This window comes from Vipera berus (genome assembly GCF_964194415.1).
Source record: "Vipera berus genome assembly, chromosome: 2".
Taxonomy (NCBI): domain Eukaryota; kingdom Metazoa; phylum Chordata; class Lepidosauria; order Squamata; family Viperidae; genus Vipera; species Vipera berus.
Window position 1 is genome coordinate 277,875,455 of NC_138203.1, and position 17,427 is coordinate 277,892,881.

The following is a 17,427-nucleotide window of genomic DNA, read 5'->3' on the forward strand; positions in this document are numbered from 1 at the left end:
CTTTTCTATGATGGCATCCATTTTGCTTTGTTCCGTTTTTTCTTTGATGTATCTTCCTGGGAATTGGGAAGGAGGAGGGGTGAGCCTGGGTTTATCTGCTTTGTCTCATCCCTGGGAGAATCAAGGTCACGGGGCCTGAGAACAACTTGTTATCGGGCCTTCTCAGCTCGGAGTTGTCACAACACCTTCACACCTCTGGATTGGCTCTCGATGGACTGGGTAGCTGGGAGGGGGTTTGAACCACGGGGTTAAACCTAATGTTTTTGTGGGGGAACTTTCAATCCTGCCTGTTTCCTCTTGCAATCACTTTGTCTCGATAAAAGGCCTTTTCGAAAGGCTGCTTTGATTCAAGAGCTCTGCTTTCTTGAGGGAATAGCTGAGGCAAGACATGACATCATTGGGCCTTCTTTGATTTGCACAGTTTGTTTGCTTTGGGACGATTTTTTTTCCTCATTCTTTAGTCTCTGACTTAATTTACATAATTTACCTAGGGCTGGATATGAGTCTCTTCTAAGACTCTCTGTTGGCTTCCTTCTTTATCCTTAAGCAATAGTAACAAATATTTCCCTACGTTATGCAATTGGGCATAAGGGCTTTGCAGAAAGACACTGACCAAGTCATGCTGCACTTGGAGCTGTGACTTTGCATGAAGGTCAGGAGCTGGCTTCCTCTCTGCATTGCATCCAACTTTTAAGTTTCTGTGGATTCCCAGAAATCCTCATTCTCCATAATGATTATTGATAATGCTGGATCTTCAAGCCCTCTCATAGCAATAGCAATAGCATTTATACTTATATACTGCTTCACAGTGCTTTACAGCCTTCTCTAAGCGGTTTACAGAGACAACCCAACAATCTGGGTCCTCATTTTACCAACCTCGGAAGGATGGACAGGCTGAGTCAACCTTGAGCCAGTCGGGATCGAACTACTGGCAGTATTGCGAGTCCCTTGGACTGCAAGGCGATCAAACTGGTCAGTCCTAGAGGAGATCAACCCTGACTGCTCTTTAGAACGCCAGATCCTGAAGGTGAAACTCAAATATACTTTGGCCACCTAATGAGAAGGAAGGACTCACTGGAGAAGAGCCTAATGCTGGGAAAGGTTGAGGGCAAGAGAAGAAGGGGACGACAGAGAATGAGGTGGCTGGATGGAGTCACTGAAGCAGTAGGCGTGAGCCTAAATGGACTCCAGAAGATGGTAGAGGACAGGAAGGCCTGGAGGAACGTTGTCCATGGGGTCACGATGGGTTGGACACGACTTCGCAACTAACAACAACTGCATCCTAACCACTGCCCCACTACAGCAAGAAAAACAGCTAGTCCAAAGATGGAGACAAAAGTGCTCGAAAAAAGAGTGATGGCTGTTTAGGGGACACTATTGGCTCACCCCTGCCAACTTGTTTGGAATTTAATGGTTCTGATGTTCATCCAAGGAAATGGAAAAAAGAGAGAAAATTTGAACTGATGGGTACTGTCTTCTGTATAGTCCTTTTGGTTTGACGACAGGCTGTTCTGCAGTTCATCTATGGCCACGGAGGTGATTCTGCAGAGTTTAGACAATGAGGGCTAAAGTCCATTATTACAATAACTGTGGGTGTTACTGTCAAGGATGAAACTTTGGCAGCTATGTGTCTCTGCGTTTCAATTTGCCTTTAGATGAATGTGGGGAGATATTACTTTCAAGTGGGTTAGATGGAGAAACGAAACCTCTATGATTCAGCTGAAGACTATGAGAGCCTGAAGCCTTTTCAAGGACACCAGAACAGGTGTTTGATTTGAAGAAGACAGCTCCCATAACAAAGTGAGCTTGTTGATATGGACTATGTAAGACGTTGGGGGTTTGGCTGGGAAAATTTATTTATTCATTTTTATTTATTTTAATTCCATTTATATCCCGCCCTTCTCCGAAGACTCAGGGCGGCTTACAAGCTTAGCAGTAGCCTTCATTCTATGTATATGCCTGCTTATTAGGGCTTTCACACACACCCCAAGCGGCATTATTACAAAGTCAGCTTAAATGCCCCCAACAATCTGGGTCCTCATTTTACCTACCTCGGAAGGATGGAAGGCTGAGTCAACCTTGAGCCTGGTGGGAAGCGAACCTGCACTAATTGCAGGTAGCTGGTGTTACTTAAGGAGGCATTAGCCCACTGCTCCACCAAGGCTCAGCTCGCGGAGCAGAGGTGTAACATGGGAGTATCGGGAGACTCCCAACACAACTCACGCGTTTAAGTCTAGGAATTGGGGTTGGAACCTCAGAGTTAGTTTTGTTTTGACATTATCATGCAGTGTCTTCAATAAGCAGTAAGATTTTCAGAAACGGAATGAACCTGGAGCTTTATTTAGATTCTCAAGCTGGATGTCGACAGTGACTCTGCGATGTCATTCGGAGTTTTCTATCATTGACTATCATGGAATCATAGGGCTAGAAAGAAGCTTGGAGGTCTGCTAGAAGAGAGGTCCTCAACCTGCGGGCTGGGAGGGGTTTGCAGAAATGGCCGGCGAGCATGCATCCACGCACACACATCCTCACCTGTGTGAGCAGCAGGCGAGCACGCTCACGCCTGCTCCATTTAACTGAACAGCAGGCGCGTGCGGGTGCTGCTTGCACAAATGGAGCTGCGCGCACACATGTGCACACACGCCTGCCAGCCGCTCGCACAAAACCAGCCCCTCTCCCCGTTAGTCTGCAAAGCTGGAAACGTTGGGGAACTCTGTTCTAATCCAACCCCATACCCAAGGCAGGTGTCCTTATTCGATCCTAGATAAATGGATTGTCCAATTTTTTTTTTTTTTGAAAACCTCCAGCGATGGATCACTGACAACACCGGGAGGAAGGCTATTCCATATTCCATTGTCCAAGTTCTCACTGTCAGGAGGTTTCTCCACAGAAAAGGACGGTCTTTCTCTGACTGGCTTCCACCACCCATTGCTTCGTGTCGTGCCCTCAGTTTTTGGCCGTGCCCGTCTTCAAAGTCAGTGAAGGCTTCATAGTAAAGGGCTTGCCAGCAGGTCCTCTCAGCACCTGCCGCTTCCAGCGCCCTTGGCTGGATGTCACAGTTATCTTTGTAGCGCTTATGCGGTCAACCTTGAGGTATCTTCTCAAACTTCAGGCATAAGGCCTTCATCTGATGATGCATGTGTCCCATCCATCTCATCTGGGCTCTGATAATCAGGGACTCACTGCTGGTTACCTCCGCACGATCCTAGACCTCTAGGCTGGAGACACCGTCTTGCCAACAAATACCAAGGATGGAGCAGAGAACGTGCCTGTGAAATTTCTCCAGTTGTTTGATGCGCCTTTGGTACAGAGTTGGGAACTCACATCCCTATAGGAGAGAAGGGATAGATAACTGGGGCTCTGTAAACTTTCACCTTTGTAGAGATACAGATGTTGTCTTGATTAAGCACTCCGGTACTACGTAGCCACACGGATGTATCCAGCTGGCCTCAGTGATCCTGGTGTCTATGCCTTTGTCCAAGGACCCATCAGTTGAGGTGCCGCTTCCCAAGTATTTGAAACTGTTTGTCAGTTGGGTGTCATCAACGGTAATTTTTTTGGTTCTACAGACTTGGTGCTTGGCATGGGCTGGATCAGTCTTGTCTAGGCTGATAGTCAGGTTGAAGAGCATAGCAATGCCTGACAATTTGTTCAGCATCCAATTGTAAATTGCTGTCTTTGTGCGTCAGTCATGGTCACCAGCAAAGAGGGTTTATTGAATGACTTTAAGGAGGCATGCAGAAGGCATGCACTTATGCATTCAAGTGGCAAAGGACAAAGAACAAGCTGTCTAACCAGTATCTGAAGTACAGTCTCTCCTTCAGACAGCAGGTAACAACAGGCAAGTGAAGAACAGATTGAAAGCTCAACTTTCAATCAAGGTTGACTCAGCCTTCCATCCTTCCGAGGTAGGTAAAATGAGGACCCAGATTGTTGGGGGCAATTAAGCTGACTTTGTAATAATGCCGCTTGGGGTGTGTGTGAAAACCCTAATAAGCAGGCATATACATAGAATGAAGGCTACTGCTAAGCTTGTAAGCCGCCCTGAGTCTTCGGAGAAGGGCGGGATATAAATGGAATTAAAATAAATAAATAAAATAAATAACTTCAATAAGTGCTGTTAGTGTTCATTCTTTCTGACACTGAAAGTGACACCTTGTCTCTATTCAGCAAAATACAGATGTCCCAGGATCTATACAGATTACAATATCTGACAAGAATAACAAGAGACCTTGTAGGTCAGGGGTGTCAAACTGCCGGCCCACGGGCCGTACACATCACAACGAAACCGCACCCACCCCATTGCCGGCAATGGAGAAAAAGCTCTGATACGTCGCGCGATGTCACGAGTTTGACATGCCTGTTGTAGGTCATCTAGTCCAACCCCCTGCTCAAGCAGAAGATCCTGACCGACACCATTTCCGACAAGTGGCTATCCAGTCTCTTCTTGAAAGCCTCCAGCGATGAAGCACCCACAAGTTCTGAGGGCAAGTTGTTCCATTGGTTGTTTTCACTGTCAGAAAAATTCTCCTTTATTTCTAGGTTGAATCTCTCCTTGATCATTTTCCATCCGTTATTCCTTGTCTGGCCTTTGGGTGTACGAGATGCATGGAAAAAAAAGAGCAAGACAGCCGCCATGATGCCACGGCACTTGACCTTGCTATTTGACATTTGCAAAATGTTGAAGAGAAAAAGAAGCGGAGAAAGTTGGGGATGCCATTATGGGGAAGGAAGTGAAAGATCATGAGAAGGCGCCCAAGGGCTCTGATAAGAGATCTTGAGAAATGTGTTTTATGTGCTTGGAAGTCCCAGGTCAGCTCACGACATCTGATAACTTCTGATTGATGGTTTTGTTCACTGTACTTCATATTTGCGCTCTATTGTTTTTTTCTTTCTTTGTCTTCAATCTGGGAGTATTATTTTCAGTGTGCTAAGACTGTAAGCTCTGCTCTACCCATTCTGGTCTGGTTCTCTGATTCGCCAGATCAAATGGACCCAACAGGTTCAAGGATCCTGGAAATATCTCTGTTTAGTCTGGACGTGTCTTCAGCAAAGAGCTGATGTGTTACAAAACTGATTTTTTTCTGGCACAGAAATCAAAGTCAATAGTGTAGAAAGGCTGATGGGTCACTTATTGCTTTTCCTGGATTGCGACACAGATGACGCTTCCTGTTCCTTCCCTGGCTATGGAAACCCCTTTGTGTTCTTGTCATTATTGTGCTCCAACTACTTTGTCAAAGAGGATTTATGCATTGTATAAGTCATGTTTGTTTTCACAAGCTGTTCCTGCTCTGCTAATTGAAAAGCAAAAGAATCTGTGAACAAAACCCAATTAGCTTTGGCTAACCTGAGCTGCAAATCATTTCGGCTGTCAACCAACAACATAGCCTGGTCTGCATACAAAGGTTGAGGTGCAAGGAGTCCTCAACTTAGGACCACAGTTGAGTCCCAAATTTTCATTGCTAGGTTAAGATAGTTGTTCAGTGAGTTTTGCCCCATTGTACGACCATTCTTGTCACACAAATTAATCAAATCATTGCAGTTAAGTTTGCAGTTAGTAACACGGTTTGCTAAGTGAATCTGGCTTCCCCATTGACTTTGCTTGTCATTAGTAACATGAGTGAATCTGTGAAACTTTGTTCGTCAGAAGGTCGCAAAGTGAGTATGTGGCCCAGTGGTGGGATTCAACTATGTGAGCAACCGGTTCTCTGTGTGGATGCTGCTTCCGGAAGTCCATTCTGGGCCTGGGCAACAAAAGATTAGCTACTGGTTCTGCTGAAGTGGTGCGAATAGGCTAAATCCCACCACTGATGTGACCGCAGGACATTGCAACTGTCCTAAATACATGCCAGTTGCCAAGTGTCCAAATTTTGAGTATGTGATCACGGGATGCTGCAATTTCATAAGTGTGAAAAAATGGTCAAAAGACACTTATTAATGCTGCTAACATTGGATGTTTTTGCATTGACAACAAATGGAAATGTAGCCATCTTTTCCCTTTCACTTTTTAGAGTTAGATGACGCTGGGAGGGGGGGGGATGTGGATGAGAGTCCAGCTAGACATAACAACACTAAACATAACGTGAGAATCAAGGTTATTGAGTCCAGAGCTAACAAAGAATTGGCGGGCTGGAGAGTTCGAGAGGAAGCCCGTGCTTCAAGCTAATTGGGGAATGTGATTTATGACTGTTAATTAGAGGAGGGAATTGTGCTTTGATACTATGTGCCCAGGGAAAGGGAATTCAGTTTTTGGCTTCGATTATGTAGTGCCCCTATTATGCTACTTGAATAAAAGATCCTTTAAGGTAAAAAATGCCTTGAAGTTCTTTTGAAGAGTTTCATCTGTCGGAACCATGACAACTCTTTTTTCAACGCCTTTGTAACTTCAAATGGTCACTAAATGAATGGGTGTAAGTTGAGGACTACCTTTAACACCTTTTGAGGTAAACCAGATCAGAAAAAAACCGCGACTCCACACGCTGGACAATACACTTGTACACCGCAGACAGCTGTGGAATGTCTATGGATGTCTCCATTTCTTTGTCCATTTCATAAACATACAAATTAGTTTTGTGCCCTCCCACCTGTTGTCAATTCTTAGCGACCACATAGAGCAGGGCTTTTCAACCTTGTCACCCATCGTACCACTTTTAGGATATGATAACATCCGAGTACCACCAGTCGCCTAGCAAGGTGTCAAAAAGTTGATGACCAAAAAAAAAGAAAAAGAAAAAAGTGATGAAGTACAGGTAGTCCTCGACTTTCAACAGTTCGCTTAGTGACTGTTCGAAGTTACAATGGCACTTAAAAAAGTGCCCCCCAAGCCACAGCCGAGGAAGACACCTGCCTGCCTGGCGGCCCTCTTCCTCCTGTCCGAGGTTTTCATTGTTGTGAGCATTTCTGTTAAGGATTGGCAGCTGGGGTGGGGTGGGGTGGAGTTTGGTTTTTATTCCCCCCCCCATCTTCTGGGTGGTTGCAGCAGGTTTTGGTCAACTTCACATGACCCTGGGACGCTGTGACCATCATAAATATGAATCAGTTGCCAAGCATCTGAATGTAAATCAAAGACCCTGGAGATGCTGCAACATTCCAGCTGATCGGCACTTCTTCTGGGCTCAGCAGAAGCACCGGGATCAGTGCCGAGCTCCAGCTGGAGCCTGGCGCTGATCCTGGTGCTTCCGCTGAGCCCTGACAGCCCTGCAGCTCCAGCTGTCTCTCACTCAGGCTTGTGCGGTGCAGCCACCAGTTCAGCTCATTCCCCTCCCCCGCTACTTTTCTAGGATGGTCGCGTACCACCTGCCAGGTGCCAATGTCCCACAGGTGGTACCCGTACCACTGGTTGAAAAGCCCTGACATAGAGGATATGGATTATATAGCCTATAACATATTTTTCAGGCAGTAAGTCCAAATTTCATGTTTGCCCTTTTAAATAATTTATCAGATCACAAGCCAAGGTATTTCGGTGTTTAGGAAGCTGGTCTGTTCCACCAGGCTCCTCACGGTTAATTCGTTTTGCCTTAATGCCACTTTTTAAATCAGATTCCTGATCCCATGATCCCGGTCCATCACAACCATCCTAAATACGTGCCAGTTGCCAAGCGTCCAAATTTTGATCACGTAAACACGGGGATGCCGCAACAGTCGTTAGGTGTGAAAAATTGCTACAAGCCACTTTTTTCGATGGCAACAAATCACTGTTTAAGGTAGGAATACCTACATCCGCTGTTGATGGGTCCTTTCTAATTTGCGATAGAATCTTCCTTAACTTTAATTTTGTGCCACCTGTTGGTGTTAGAAAGCGTCACTTCACAGAAAGAGTAATGGAAGCTTGGAACCAACTTCCAGCAGAGGTAGTGGGTCAACTATCAATAACTGAATTTAAACATGCTTGGGCTTAACATCCATCAGCCAACCAAAAAAAAAAGTTTTATTTTTTTAAAAAAAGCAGACTCGATGGACCGCTAGGTCTTTTTCTGCTGCCACTTTTAAATATTTCTACTGTTTGTGCCTCCAAGCTTTCCACTTTACCCTCATACCACCACAGAGGAAAAAAAACATTGACCTTGACCAGTGGTGGCGAACCTATGGCACGCGTGCCAGAGGGGGGGGCACTCAGAGCCATCTCTGTGGGCACGCGCACCTTGCTCTTTGGCTAAGTTTTTGCAGGAAAAAGCGATTTCTCAAGCCCCTTCCTGGCAAAAATGGAGCCAAAGTGCACTTCGCTCTTATTGAGAGCAATCCTGTGGAAAAAAAGGATGCCAAAGGACAGCACAGTTAGTTCTGAAAATGAAATCCTTAAAAGTGTGGAATTCTCTGCCAAATAATTTTAAGTCAAATTAAGCACTTGGGATTGCTTTCCTTACTTTGTTTGGATCATCTTATGCTTGTGAGCAGCTGTTTTCTGATTTTGAATTATAGCAAATCTGACACCCGAAAGAGACTAAGCGATGACCTGAGTGCTACACGTGTTGCTCTCAAACTTACAAAATATGAGCCAAGGTTAGACAAATTATCAGCATGCATACAACAACAAAAAATCACATTAATTATTCAAAAGCATGCCAAATGCAAACTTTTACCTTTCAATAAAAAGTTCTTTATATCACTGAAAGCTTTGTTATTGTGTTTTTCTTTCAGGACAAAAGATGTTAATGTAGGAGTTGTTTTTTTTTCTAAACTAAAACTTCAGTTATTCAGGTTAAGTTGCCGTGTTGGCACTTTGCAATAAATAAGTGGGTTTTGGGTTGCAGATTGGGCACTCGGTCTCTAAAAGGTTCGCCATCACTGACCTTGACAATCAAGCATAAATGTTTGTTATCTTCAGATCAGTTCCCATCACTTAGCTGAAATTCAGTTGGCAAGCCGTTGGGTCAGTTTTATGAAAGCCTACTCCAGGTTCATTGTGCCATTGTTTGCACTGTGGCATGAGTCCAGAATTGAGCTAATTTAATCTGGCATGGGTTTGAGTAACCATAAACCAACATGGCTAAACAGAACCTCTGAACTTATGAAAGAAATTAACTCATAAGTAAACATGATAAGAGAGATGCCTGTCCAAAACCATGAGGCAACCATTTTATATAGGTATACACACACACACACACCACACACACAAACACTCACACACAATATACACACACACACACACACACATACATACACACACACACACACACACACATATAAGGTAAAGGTAAAGCACATGTGTGCTAGTCGTTTCCAACACTAGGGGCCGGTGCTCATCTCCGTTTCAAAGCCAAAAAGCCAGCGCTTGTCCAAGGACGTCTCCGTGGTCATGTGGCCGGCATGACTAGACGCCAAAGGCGCACGGAACACTGTTACCTTCCCACTGTAGTGGTCCCTATTTTTGTAGTTGCATTTTTACGTGCTTTTGAACTGCTAGGTTGGCAGAAGCTGGGACGAGTAACAGGCGCTCACTCTGCTACGCGGCACTCGGGATTCAACCCACCAAACTGCCGACCTTCTGATCGACAAGCTCAGCGTCCTAACCCACTGAGCCACTGCGTCCCTATATATGTGTGTGTGTGTGTTTGTGTGTACGTGTATGTATATGTATATATATGTATTTATGTATTTATATAGAGAAGCAGTAAGAATACAAACTAAATTCAAACAAAAAAATTGAAAGAGAAATAACAGAAAAAGGCAAAGTACAATAAGAATAGAAAAAGTAAGATTCGGGAAGGATAAAAAAGAATGGGGGATAAACACCCAGGAAACGGCCTTGGATAAAATATTATTGGGCCCAGATAATAAACAGATAAAGAAACTATATAATCTGCTTCTGGGATACAAGTTGTTCGAAGAACAAGTGAAGGACCCTATGTTGACTTGGGCTAAAAATCTGGGACATGGCATTGACCTTGATACATGGCAAACGCTCTGGGACAGAAATAAAAGAATAACATTGGCTTCATCTTACAAAGAAAACCTATTCAAAATGTTTTATCGATGGCAACTTCCCCCAGCACGTTTAGCCAAAATGTATAAGACAGTATCTCCCAAATGTTGGAAGTGCTCCAAAGAACTAGGTACATACTTTCATACGTGGTGGTCCTGTAGCAAATCACAAAGATTTTGGAAAATGATTTGGGCATGGCTGAAAGAAATATTAAGACAAGAAGTTGAGTTTAGTCCAGAATTTTTCCTATTGGGCATAACAAAAGAGAAATACCCTAAAGACGAGTTGTATCTGATGATTCACATTATTACAGCAGCAAGAATGTCATTTGCTCAAAATTGGAAAAGGAGTGAAATCCCAGTAGAAAATGAGGTAATAAGGAAAATTTGGGAATGTGCAGAAATGGATAAATTAACTTTGGAAATTAAAAATAAAGACCAATCAGATTACTACAAAATTTGGAATAAATTTTATCTTTGGCGGGAACAAAAGGAAGGTCTCTATTAGGTCTTACAGATTGGTTGATTGTTCTAAGTATTGTATTATACTTAATTGATTTGTATCTTAAGTGTATTTAAGAACCGCTTACCGGTCGAGCTCCGGATGGCCCCCGACCTTCGCTCCTTCCGGCGCGATCTCAAAACCTTCTTTTTTGAACAAGCTGGCCTGGTCTGACGGGATGGGGTTGGGTTTTTTATAATTAGTTTTAATTTTTAATATGTATTAATTACGGGCATAGTTGTTTAATCACTTTTTAATTTTTGTATCCTGTTTTTATTATGTATTGCCCTGTTCACCGCCCTGAGTCCTTCGGGAGAAGGGCGGTATACAAACTAAATTATTAAATTAAATTATTAAATTAAATTAAGTGTATTTTATGTGTACATATATATATATATATATGAATATTGTAGACAAGAAGGTATGTCAGTCCGTTTGTACCGTGTCCAATGTTTTTAAATAATAAATTTAATTAAAAAAAAAGAATAGAAAAAGTAGAAAAAGGCAAGATACAAAGATTTAAAGCTCCCACTATTATTCACAGCACTTATACGAACAAATATATATTAATCTCTTTCTAAAGATACGTGACTCTTCTTTCTACAATTTATCCTGCCTAATCGTCAAAACCATAAATCACAATTTTTTTTTCCATTTTTACACAAAACCTCCATAAAGGGTTTCCAGTCCCCAATAAATGTAGATAAAAGAAATTAATCGATTTCATCAAGAAAAAATCATCCATTATTTCTCCACAGTGGGTGGAACAGCTTTGCCTTCAGAAATCGTGTGCTCTCCGTCACTGGAGGTTTTTTAAAGAAGAGACTAGACAGCTACCTGGACTCACTGGAGAAGAGCCTAATGCTGGGAAAGATTGAGGGCAATAGAAGAAAGGGATGACAGAGAATGAGGTGGCTGGATGGAGTCTCTGAAGCAGTAGGCGTGAGCTTAGATGGACTCCAGAAGATGGTAGAGGACAGGAAGGCCTGGAGGAACATTGTCCATAGGGTCGCGATGGGTCGGACACGACTTCGCAACTAACAACAACAGACAGCTACCTGTCTGAAATGGTATAGTTTCACCTGCTTAAGAGGAGGGGGGGAGAAGCTGGACTAGAAGACCTCCAAAATCCATTCCAGCTCTATTCTATTCTGATTCACTGGGCATAAATCCCACAGCAGTAACCATCTTTTTAAAACTTGGTCTTAACTTTTGTACTTTTTGGTTTTTAATTACCCTGTAAACCGCCCTGAGTCCTCCGGGAAAGGGCGGTATATAAATGTAATAAAATAAATAAATAAATAAATATGTTGCAATAATCTTCCACGGCTTCCCCCCCCCCCCTATTTATCCATCAATGTTCAAAGGAAAAGTCCTGGCTTCGGAGGCAACCAGAATTCTGGGCCATTTCACTGCGCTTTCTGCCCGCACCCCCCCTCCCCCCACTTTATTATTTTTTTTTTTACTGATTTCTTCTTCCTTTCCCCCCAAATGCCATTGCAGCATCCCTTGTTTGCTTCACTTCCATCCACTACTCATTATTCAGTTAGGAGTTTCCTGGCCACCATGCACTTTTGCACGGAAAGACCCTTTTCCGGCAAAATTCCTGCATTCAGCGCCTGAGCTATTTACCGCAAGGGAAGCCGCCTCCCGTACAGCTCGCGCGGCTCGGTTTCCTGCGGATTCAAACCACCGAGCAGATGGATTCCTAGAGGGGATAGGATTGGGAAAAGAAGCGGAAGAGCCTCCGCACGACGTGCGCTGCCCCTCGTTGACCTCCCTCTCCCTCTTGCGGGAAACGGGGTTCCTCTTTCCTCGCTTCTGCCTTAGATGGCGGCCCCTCCCTCTTCCTCTTTCCTGGAGCAGGAGCAGGGGAAAGAGAAATCGGGAGCAAGGCGAAGGAATGAAGGGAGGGATGCTGGGCGGAGGGGCTGGAAAGCTTAAAGGGGCCAGAAGGAGGCACAGATGATTTGGTTCCCCACCAGCGACGTTTTTATTTACATAAACATTTAGGTCTGTTTGCTAGAGATTAAAGATGGCTAGAACAGTTTGCCTATTTCAAAGATAAAACATCTCATAGTATGCTTGTTGTGGGAAAAATAAGAGGAAAGAGGATTAGGTATGTTCACCACGTTGAGTTATGTATAAAGATAATAAAGGTGTCTGTCTCTATCTATCTATCCATCTATCTATATCTATCTATCTATCTATCTATCTATCTATCTATCTATCTATCTATCGCTTTTTTTCTCATAGAACGCCCAGAACGGAGTTCCGGCACCTTTTTTGGATGGAACCTTGTAGGGTAGGCAAGGCAGGTTGTATGACATATGTGAGTTCTGGCACCTTTTTCTTTTACAAAAAAAGCACTCTATCTATCTATCTATCTATCTATCTATCTATCTATCTATCTATCTATCTATCTATCTATCTATCTATCTATCTGCCCTTGATTAAACCTGAGAGATAAAATCCTGTCATGAAAGACTCAGAGGCTTCTTAAAGGATCAGCACTTTTAATTCGATTGAATTAAATCCCGGGTGGGAACACAATCTGAACACTGGCAGCAGTTGTATTCAGAAGGGCCACACCTTAGAAAGTTACTGGCACATTTTATAAACTTTGTTAGCCAATCAACATCAGATGATAGAGTTATTACCCTCTAAAGAAGACATCAATCATTCCTGTACACTCCTTTATTCCAGTGGTGGGATTCAACAATGTGAACAACGGATTCTCTGTGTGGATGCTGCTTCCGGAAGTCCATTCTGGGCCTGGGCAACATAAAAATTAGCCAAAGTGGTGCAAACTGGCCAAATCCCGCCACTGCCTTATTCCCTCCTCAGCACATCACATCTGTGTACTTGTTTCCCACGCTTGCATGAAATTGGTCCCTGACACAAATGCTGATTACAAAAGCAAGATAGCAATAGTTAAGCAAGGCTACACAATTTGTTTCTTTTTCTAGTTCCAGTTACAAAACCCTACATTATCTATTTTATTTTATTTTTTAATTTATTTTAATTCCATTTATATCCCGCCCTTCTCCGAAGACTCAGGGCGGCTTACAAGCTTAGCAGTAGCCTTCATTCTATGTATATGCCTGCTTATTAGGGCTTTCACACACACCCCAAGCAGCATTATTACAAAGTCAGCTTAATTGCCCCCAACAATCTGGGTCCTCATTTTTACCTACCTCGGAAGGATGGAAGGCTGAGTCAACCTTGAGCCTGGTGCGATGCGAACCTGCACTAATTGCAGGCAGCTGGTCTGTCTGTCTGTCTGTCTGTCTGTCTGTCTGTCTGCCTATCTATCTATCTATCTATCTATCTATCTATCTATCTATCTATCTATCTATCTATCTATCTATCTATCTATCTATCTACCTTTCTGCCTATCACCTCAGCATACACCACAATATAGCAATCCAATTTAATATGAATAATGTTGAAATTTCCTTCCTTCCTTCCTTCCTTCCTTTTCTCTGCCTCCTCTTTTTTTTTCATTTTCTTCCCCCCCCCCCCCTTCCAGTAGGTTTTTTTGATTTCTGGGAGAAAATTGGTATTAAAACTATTGAGGCATATCAATTGACAGCAATAAACTCTTGCCTTGCCAATCCTAATCTTCTTTATTTTTTTAGTGGTGGTAAAACTCAATACTGGTGTAAATGAAAAAAACACACACACACACATTTTAAAATAATCTTAAAATATATAGTTAGGCTAGATACTATGTTTATATTAGTTGGAAAATTTGAAACAGATTGCTTGAAATCCCTTTTCCTTGTTCTTGCTGATATTTCCCAGTAAGGCAATGCTGGAGTACAGTGGAACAGAGCATTTGCATTTTACTCACAAATAAAATAGCTTAAAAAAAGCTCCCTTGCTTTAATTCTACTTCCTCCTTCCTGGATTTTAGGAGAGCAGTAAAGATCTGGCATTTTTTTAATAGCCTAGATTCAGGGGTGTCAAACTAAATTTCATTGAGGGCCGCATCAGCATTGCTGTTGTCCTCAAGGGGCCGGGTGGGTATGGCCACGGTAGGCGTGGCCTACTGGGTGGGCGTGGCTAGAGTGGGTGTGGCCTACTGGGTGGGCATGGCCAGCTCTACATCATTGGCATCAAGGGTGCCTATGGGGGCCTGGGCAGGAGTGGGACAGATCTGAGGGTCTCTGGCAGAAGGAGGGTCTCTCGGGCAGGGCCAAGGCAGTGGGGGCCATTCCCTCACTGTTTCCAGGATGGCTTCGCGGGCCGCATGAAACCACTTCGCGGGCCAGATCCGGCCCACGGGCCTTGTGTTTGACATGTCTGGCTTAGAAGGAAGGTATGCTTTGAATGTTAGGATGTATTTGTGGACACTTTGTTTGTTTATTTGTTTTTTTAAAAAAACACAAAGTTGAGGTTTTTACTGTTTTCAGTGGGTTTAATTTTATTGAAGGCTTTTATGACATTTCTGATGGAGAGCCACTCAGAGACCTTTCTAGGTGAGCAGCATACAGATATAACAAAGAGTTATGGGTTCTTCCGAGAATTACATGTTATACCTATATGAATTTCGCTGAGTAATCCAGCTTGGATATTTAATTAAATACCTAACTTTGACAGGTAACTGTCCCCCTCTTGGTTATGGCCCCAAGGGAGTTAGTTATGGCCTGACACTTCTCAAAGAGTGGAAAAAATAAATCGAGCTGTGCAAATGGTTTGAATGATCCTTATACCTCTGAGCTTTCTAAATCCACTTGCTTTTATTTCCAGAAAAAGCTCTTCTTGCTAATGATAGCTTATTTTTTCAATCAAAGTATGTTTTTGTATTGCAATTTTTTTTACTACTATGTTTCCTTGAAACGGAATTGGCTAGACGAGAAAGGCCACTTTGTTAGCATCATTGGTGTGTTTCCCTTGTAGGGAAGTCCGGAAATGAACACGCAAAGCATACATGCGGTGGTGGGATTCAAATATGCGAACAACCGGTTCTCTGTGTGGATGCTGCTTCCGGAAGTCCGTTTTTGGGCCTGGGCAACAAAAAATTAGCCACCAGTTCTGCCGAAGTGGTTGAATCCCACCACTGCATAGGTTAAGGTAAAGGTAAAGGTTCCCCCGCACATGCGTGCTAGTCGTTTCCGACTCTAGGGGCCGGTGCTCATCTCCGTTTCAAAGCCGAAGAGCCAGCGCTTGTCCGAGGATGTCTCCGTGGTCATGTGGCCGGCATGACTAGACACCAAAGACGCACGGAACACTGTTACCTTCCCACCGTAGTGGTCCTTATTTTTCTACTTGCATTTTTACGTGCTTTCGAACTGCTAGGTTGGCGGGAGCTGGGACGAGTAACAGGTGCTCACTCTGTTACGCGGCACTCGGGATTCGACCCGCTAAACTGCCGACCTTCTGATCGACAAGCTCAGCGTCCTAACCCACTGAGCTACCGCGTCCCTTTTCACCACTGCATACAGGGTCCTAAAAGAAGGAGACCTGCAGAAATCTCAAGATTAAGACCATGTACAACATTTGTAAAAGGACAGGGCAGAAGATCCTGTAGGTGAACATATTTCCTGAGTCATGACCCCAAAGCAATAAATACCAGTAGTATACGATCATCTTCCTGGGCAGCCAGGATAGAATATTACCTATATACAAAACCATCACGATTTGCCTCTGAAAGGGCATTAGTGGCCCACACACTTATTTTCTGGGGGTTTTTTTCATAGATATTTTCTAAGATGTTAGATATTTTATGATAGCAAATTGTCAAGTGAATTTCTGTGGCTGAAGAAGTTTCTTTTTTTCTTAGTTTCAAGCATTGAGCATCATTAGGGTACAATAGTGAGGGACTACAAACAACTAGGCAATGAAGTCAAGAAGCTAGGACAGGAGTAGGCCACCTTGGCTCTTTTATGACTCGTGGACTTCAACTCCCAGAATTCCTGAGCCAGCATGGCTCAACTTGGAAAACTCTCCTTTTTACCTCAGCAAGGCTGGTTTAGGAATTCTGGGAGTTGAAGTCCACGAGTCATAAAAGAGCCAAGGTTGTCTACCCCCGGGCTAGACAGTCACTTGTCTGAGATGGTATAGTTCTCCTGCTTGAGCAGGGGGCTGGACTAGAAGACCTCTATGGTCCCTTCCAGCTCTATTCTATTCTATTCAGCGTGGCTGGCTGAGGAATTCTGGGAGTTGAAGTCCAGAAGTCTTAAAAGTTGCCAAGTTTGAAGACTCCTGCCCTATTAGAATTCATTCTTGGTTGCATGGAAGCTCAAGGGAGCTGTGTGCAAAATCAATAAACACTATTCATGAACACAATTATAAATATTTATAAACAAAATAAGCCCTAGTCAATAAAGTAGCAGTACTCTTTACTACCGTTTCTATGAGCTTCTGTACCAGCACATTTGAATTTTGCATCTGGAGAGTATTTTTAAGGATCTCACAGTTAACTAGAAAAACAAATAATGGGATTACTAGAACAAATAAAATCAGAACTGTGACCTGAAGAGCTAAAGACCATCAGGGGAGGGTCTGCTCAGGGTCCCGCCGGTAAGAGATTGCCGACGGGTGACACCCAGGGATAGGGCCTTCTCAGTGGGGGCGCCTGCCCTCTGGAACCAGCTGCCAGTGGAGCTGAGGACTGCTCCCGACCTCCGATCATTCCGCCGGGGCCTGAAGACCTGGCTCTTTGAGCTCTCGGGCCCAGGCTGAGGAGACATTCATTTTAATTGGGGTTTTTAATAATACAGGGTCGATTTAATATTTTTTAAATTGGGTTTTAACTTTTGTATGGTTGATTTTAATTCCCTGTAAACCGCCCTGAGTCCTCAGGGAAAGGGCGGTATATAAATGCAATAAATAAATAAATAAATAAATAAACTGTCACAGAAGCGACTGACATATCCAGAGGTACCAGAAATAGGTATTCCTCATTTAGTGATCACATTTGGGGCCAGCAATTCAGTTAAGTGGTCACTAAGTGAAATCATGACTGTGTTATGATCTTACTTCAGCTTTCCTTTGCT

General features: G+C 43.4%; 1 protein-coding gene across 3 annotated transcripts in view; it reads right to left on the reverse strand.

The window, feature by feature from the left end:
- Positions 1 to 12,101, reverse strand: part of LOC308661145 (alpha-2-macroglobulin-like) — a 113,892-nt gene extending 101,791 nt beyond the window's left edge. Inside the window, exon 1 of one of the 3 annotated variants that reach the window (XM_081315938.1) lies at positions 12,056 to 12,101. The gene's annotated coding sequence lies outside the window, so the exon portion shown is untranslated. The remainder of the gene's footprint in view (positions 1 to 12,055) is intronic. The other 2 variants (XM_081315936.1, XM_081315937.1) reach the window with 2 other exon arrangements.
- Between the last annotated feature and the right edge of the window lie 5,326 nt (positions 12,102 to 17,427).